Source organism: Acomys russatus, unplaced genomic scaffold (genome assembly GCF_903995435.1).
Source record: "Acomys russatus unplaced genomic scaffold, mAcoRus1.1, whole genome shotgun sequence".
Classification (NCBI taxonomy): domain Eukaryota; kingdom Metazoa; phylum Chordata; class Mammalia; order Rodentia; family Muridae; genus Acomys; species Acomys russatus.
Window position 1 is genome coordinate 1 of NW_026131851.1, and position 6,808 is coordinate 6,808.

General features: G+C 43.4%; 1 pseudogene; it reads left to right on the plus strand.

Moving 5' to 3' along the window:
• Positions 1 to 2,963: 2,963 nt before the first annotated feature.
• On the plus strand, positions 2,964 to 3,467 carry LOC127186563 (immunoglobulin heavy variable 2-5-like; annotated as a pseudogene).
• Positions 3,468 to 6,808: the final 3,341 nt, after the last annotated feature.

Consider the following 6,808-nt stretch of genomic DNA (forward strand, 5'->3'; position numbering starts at 1 on the left):
TTTTGAGACCTCCTTGGCAGGGTGCTTAACATCTATGTTTCTATAACATTGTTGGAATAAATTTATGTGCATTAACATTTATACCACATAGTCCACACTTGCTTTCATGATTTTAGGCTCTGACTCGAATGTATCCATGCACATCTGAAATACTGAGGAAACGTATCTACATCCAGTGCGCTCATATCACAGACTTAAGACAACATCACACTTTTACGCCCTCTGTGCACAAATCATCTGAGATGCAACATCCATGTTCCTGGCTATATAAGATGTTCTCCATTTCGAAGAGTCTGTTGTCTGCCTTTCCCAAATTCAGGAACCAGCAGTTCTTGTATGTCTGGCCATTTCTTGCAAACCAAGCAACTTAGCCATGTTCAAAGATCATTCTATGATCTTTTGCTTCTGGTGGACTCTTCCTGCTGCCTGTCTTTGATGAGGACATTTGTGGTGATATTTGAGTGTCATGGACAGAATTTCAGATAGTCTCCTATTTGAAGACATATAATTTAATCAGAGAAGAAAGGTCATTGTAAAATAGACAACCCACTGGAAAACTGACCCAAGTGTTAGTGCAGGTCTTATTGCCTGTCCCACCCTAAGGGTTCAGTGCCTCAGCTGGCACTCAGCATTCTGAGTTTGGCTTCTTTTTACAGCATTCCTACACCTTGTGGCAAGGTCATATTTCATGGTTTAGACTCATCTTGATATCTTTATCTTTCAAAAGTTTTCAATATAAAGATGTATTATTAATAATAACAGGCTGATTTTTTTTGGTCTGTCTTTCCTTGATGAGATCAGTAGTTCGCTCAGACTTCTTTGCACATATTCAATCACATTCATACCAAAAAGTCACTGTTGCCCAAAGTTAGGCAAATCATATTCTCTCTAAGTTCTCAAACATCAGTAGTGACAAGAACAAAGAGGAACACACTGTGATTTACCACCTCTGAAAATCCCCAGGTCCAGTGTGTGACTTCCATCATCATCTACCCACTGTGCCCTCCTCCAGGATGCTCAGCATCTGAGAGAACTGAGCTAAGAAGCCATGTTTTTCTGTCTATAGTTTGTTGTCTTGTGCTGTTTTAAAGTTGTCACAAATAGAGGGTAGTATAAACCTGAAGGCACTGGCCATTGAATAAACAGAAATCAGAATAACACGATGCAGGAAACTGACAGATAAGTAAAATCAATGAAATATCACTCCCTTCCATGAAATTATAGTTTATAATTGCCAGACTACAGATAGCACAGACTCTTACACTATATAAGAAGTCTACAATCTCTGTACCCTTTTCTTTTTTCGTGAAAGAATATTTGTACTGACAGGGCTCACACGGAGGCCACCTCTGGCCCAGGCATACAGCATCATGAAGTTGGAGAAACACCAATGCTTGAGCTCTTCTCATGTCCTCGGTGCAAAATCACAGGTGACAATCCCTGGATGAGTGAATAGAATCAGGATCCTTCATCTTGCTCCTTCTACAAGGCACTCATGGGGAGTGTTTATTTTTCTGATGACTCTGGTCTTCCGTTAGCTACTCTCTATGGGTGCTGATCTTCCTTTTGGTGAGAAAGTGTCCAGCAAACCCACAATTCCTGGGAAGGAATCCCATCTGAGGTGAGACAGTGTCCCAAGGGAAGGGTATCCTGAGATACAGGAGCCCAGGAATCCCACAGCTCTGAGAGAAGGTGTCCTCAGCAGAGACTCTGTAGCTCCCAGGGGAGGGTTACCCCATCCCTGAGGAGCTGAGCAGCTTTGGAGCCAAAGCCCATCCTTCTTTGCTTCTTCTCTTCTTGAGAGAGTCATATAAGGCAGTAAATCTCTTAATATAAATTTCTTGAAGGGACAAATCCAGGTGTGGATGCCTCTGTTCCAAGGTGAAGACAGCAAGAACTGGGCAAACACAGCCTTTATATAGGATTTTTTTTAAAGGGCGGAACTTTCTAGACCAGAGAATTCCAGAGTGAGGATTAGTGGGATTTCAAGTCCAGCACTTGGAGGAAGCCTAGAGATTGGTGCAGTTTTATTCATCCTTTCCATAAAATTAGCATAAACCGGGGAGTGGTCCCACAGAGGGATGTAGATGGGTATTGTAACAGATAGTCTGGAACTGGCTGTTTTACAATTGTGAAGTATGTGGGAGAAGCCTGTTCACTGAAGCCCTAAGGGTTTACACAGACTTGAACTCTAAGCTAAACAAAGCAATTTTCCTTAACTAAACTATGAACTTATATACTAAGGGGTCAGATTTCTAGTTCAAGTCCCTGCTGCCAAAGTGAGACCATGTAAAGCTCCCAGCCTTGGATTAATGAATAGTTTATATTGTTGCCACAAAGATGGCACTGCTGGAGCTCACAGACTAACTCCAGCTAAACATGCCTCCTTCCTGTGAGTTCCCGTGAGCTGCAGCCATAACTGAGGCCTCAGCTGCAGCTACCTTCTCCAAGGGCTCAGCTTCTCAGTTTCTCCAGGAGTCTGATCTCAGGCCCCAGGGATGTGGAGATTTAGCCTCAGTGCTCTGGTGTCCTGAGGTGTTGCTGTCAGGATGTATAGAGAGGCGGAAGCACTGGCTGAAGACCAGAGCACCCCCTTTAGGGACCACAGGGTGTGACACTCAGGGAAACTGAAGAGCTGAAGAGGGGTTACCCGGAAAGATGTAGGGGGAGCCCTAGTGCAAAACTTGAAGCAGCCAAGCCTGGCTTCTGGAGGCCCTCAGTGGGGGGCCTGGACAATTTCCTGCAAAGTATGCAGTTTACAAAGTATGGAAAAAAGAAACAAAAACTAAGAGAGTCTGTGAGGGAAGTCTTTCCCTGCCCTGCATAGCCAACAATGGAGCAGAGGTGAGCTCCCCTGAGGGCTCCTGTGCTTCTCATCACAGACTGGCTCCTCCTCAGTCCTAAGACTTAAAAGTCCAGCATCAGAGCCAGCCCTGTTGAGGAAATGCAAATCTCTCCTGGCTCCACCCAACCCTGGGTTGAAAAGCCAAAGCTGGACCAGGGTACTCACTGCTGTGCAGCCATGGACAGGCTAACTTCCTCATTCCTGCTGCTGCTTGTGCCTGCATGTGAGTGCCAAGGCTTTCTAAGGGAGGACCTTCCATATCCTCACCCTATTTCAACCTTACCTTCTGATTTTTCTTTTTCTCCACAGATGTCCTGTCCCAGGTTACCCTGAAAGAGTCTGGCCCTGGGCTCTTGCAGCCCTCCCAGACCCTCAGTCTGACCTGCACTTTCTCTGGGTTTTCACTGAGCACTTCTGGATATGTGGGCTGGATCCCAGCCCTCAGGGAAGGGTCTGGAGTGGCTGGCTAACATTTGGTGGAATGATGATAAGTACTACACCCATCCCTGAAGAGCCGGCTCACAATCTCCAAGGACACCTCCAAAAACCAGTATTCCTCAAGATCACCAGTGTGGACACTGCAGACACTGCCACCTACTACTGTGCTCGGAGATCACATTGACACAGCCTCAGGTAGCAGCTGTACAGTATTTCAGCCTCATTCTCAACTCTGTGCCTTCCTTCTACAATGCAGGATGTTTGGAGGGGGCACACATTTCCTGCTAGCCTGTGGGGTTTCCTCTTCACTCTGAGCTTCAGAGCCATGACTTCCTGTTATGCAATTGAAACCTCCTCTAAGTTGGCACAATAGGGGCCATCCATGTTTATTTTTATAAAGATGAAGCTTGTCTGTTACCTAAACCAAGTGGTTGAGTGCTATGATTCTACTCAGTATTTTGTCTCAAATACCTACAGCAGAAGATCCAAATTATTTTAATGATCCTGTACAGCAAACAATTGGATTGCGAGAGATGGACATTTCTGGAGAAGCACCAGTGGACAGTGTTATTCCTGGGAATCTCTGAAGTATCTCAGGCTATTTGACAAAGCCGGTGGTTTTTCTCCATAAATGCTGGTAACACACTATTGCTCCAGATAATACTTTTACATCTCACTGAATTTGGAGATGTTGAGGTAGTGGGTAAACAGTGGTTTTACCTATGCTGGTTAGAATTCATAATACTGGGCAGTACTTTGCAGCTTTCATAGGAGAACATTAATACTAACATAGCTACAAACCCTGTCACCTATAATGAGACTTGTGTGATGTGGTGCATTTGTGCCACAAACATGGGGGTAATCAATTATTCTCTTATTGATTGCGAGTTCACTCCATGAGGTGAACCATGCCTAAACTGCTATGGTGGCTCAGAACCTGAGACTGGATAGGCCATGGCCCTTGAGGGAAACCTAGATGCTATTGTTCTGCTGAAGGAACATAGCAATAAAATGATTCCTAATGACATAACTACTTATAAACCATGCCTCACCTATCCATTGTTAGAACAGTTTTGTAGGTAGAAGGTAACATAGGGAAACACAAGTGGACAGACAATGTGTAGAGAGTGAGAGATACTGGAACATTCAGTCCTGAATCAGTTGTCTCATCAAATCTTCCCCTCAGGACTCAAACTGATGCAGAAGAGGAGTTGCAAAGTTTGTAAGAGCCAGAGGTGATGGATGACTTCAAGGAAGCATTATCTCCAAACACAACAGGACTGATGCTCATATGAAGTCACAGATACTGTGGAAGCAAACACAGAACTTGCAGAGGTCCAAGCCAAATGGGACCCCAGGGCTGAGAGTGAGAAATGGATACCTATTCTTACCCCTAACCAAGAAGCTAACTTCAATTGATACCCACCTGCAGAGGAAAACTTAGTTTTCTCCCATGGAGTCTCACTGGCTATACTATCCACATTTTAGGGTAGACACCATGCCCAGCAGCAACAGAAAACAGACATATGGAGTATTTGAAGAGTTTTTCATTCATGTTAATTTCTTTTGGCATTTCTGTCTCTCTCTCTCTTTGTTGGTGGTATTTTTTGGTCTCCAAATTTGTGTTTTTGTGAGATTGTGTGTGTTTGTGTGTGTGTGTGTGTGTGTGTGAGAGAGAGGAGGAGGAGAGAGAGAGAGAGAGAGAGACAGAGAGACAGAGAGAGACAGAGAGAGACAGAGAAAGAGGGAAGGAGAAAATATTTCTTAGTAAAAGACTGAGAGAAATAAAAGGAATGGTGGTGGGTTAGCAGCAGCTGAGAGGGATAGAACAGAAGTTGCACAGGAAATCAGAATATATTGCTTAAAAACAAATTTTTCACTATGGAAAAATTAAGTAAAACACATGGAAGCCTGTGCCTCCTGCCCCACCCATAGCTCCAATCTTGTGTTTTTAATTTCACTCAATAAATCTGGACACTGTGGAAAAAGAAAATGCATTTATTTATGATTCTGAGATGTTAATTTACAAACTGGCTTGAAAGTACCCAACAATTTTTGGTCTTTTGCCTATTGCAGTATTAATTCTGTCTCTTATCCCCTTTGTCTCCCTGCTCTGACAATAATCAGGTAGGAATCTATGCCACATTCTATATGTTTCACTGCTCAGACATTTTCTCAGAACATGTGCAGAGTCATCATAGGAAAGTGCTCCTATCCAGATGTCCTCAGGAACAGACACTGTCAGACAAGTTTCTGCGACTCACAACACAGAAGACAGTTCAGTTTCCATCAGCTTATTGATCACTGTCCTACATGACATCATCAGGACAGTCTTTCAGGCCAGTTTTCTGCTGTGATTCTGGTGTCTTTTCCATTCCCCTTTAAGATTCAGACTCTTCCTATGCTTGGTCTATTTTTATTTCCTCAAAGTACAGTTTTTACTAATTAGCCTTTCTTGGAAATACAGGATTGTTTCGCATCAAGTTCAAAACTGTTCAGCTTCTAAGAGTCACCCAGGTCCTGATCTGCTTTAACATTTTAGTCATTTATATCAACAATCTCACTTTCCTCTACAATTAATGTCTGCTCACTTTATTGACTGTATAATACAATACAGGGAATTAAACAGTGATTTGAGTGAATTTCCACTAGTTGACAAGAACAAGGACGTTTGTCATTCTCAGATGACAGAGCATCATAATGACAATAGCATAAAGGGATTTGAAATTACCTTCCATAATGACCTTCATGTCAGAGGAGGCAGTAGAGCTGCCATGACCATAGCCACTTCCTAAAAGTCCTGTCTTTCACACATTTAACTAAATGGCATATGGAGTGCACGTGTGTGTGTGTGTGTGTGTGTGTGTGTGTGTGTGTGTGTGTGTGTATGACTGTTGTTTGTGTTGTTGTGCCCTAATCACAAGACCCCAAAAGACCACCAGGACTCAATATCGATACAGTACACACAGGGTCCTTTATTACGAGCTTGAGCTAGGACTACAAACCTTCCTGACACAGCAGGGTAGGACAGTGGCCCTGAGATTCAAGGGTAATGAATTTATAAAGGAAAACACTGTAAGTGGGGTGGTGGGTCACAGAGATATTGGCCTTCAAGAAGCTAAATCAAAGGGGGGGGGGATTTCTTTTTTTTAATCTCAGAGGAACATTGGTGTTGGTTATGTCTAATTGGCCTGGTGTGAGTTGAGTGTCGAGAAACTGCTAGCAGATGCCATTCATGTGGTAGTTTTAGGTTAATTTCTCTTCACATTAGCTAAGAGTTTTTTTATATATATTCACTTTGCCTCCTGATCTTCTTCACCTTACTACTCTCCACACTGTCCCACACTCCCTCCCTCTTCCCCATATCTTTTGTACTTGCCAAAAAAGAGGAGTGCCACAACCCACCACAGACTACCATGTTGCATCAGGACTGAGAACATTCTCTTATGCTGAGGCTAGGCAGGGAAGCCATGCCAAAGGATGCCTAATTGGAATCAGAAACAGAATCTATGTTGGAAGCAGCCT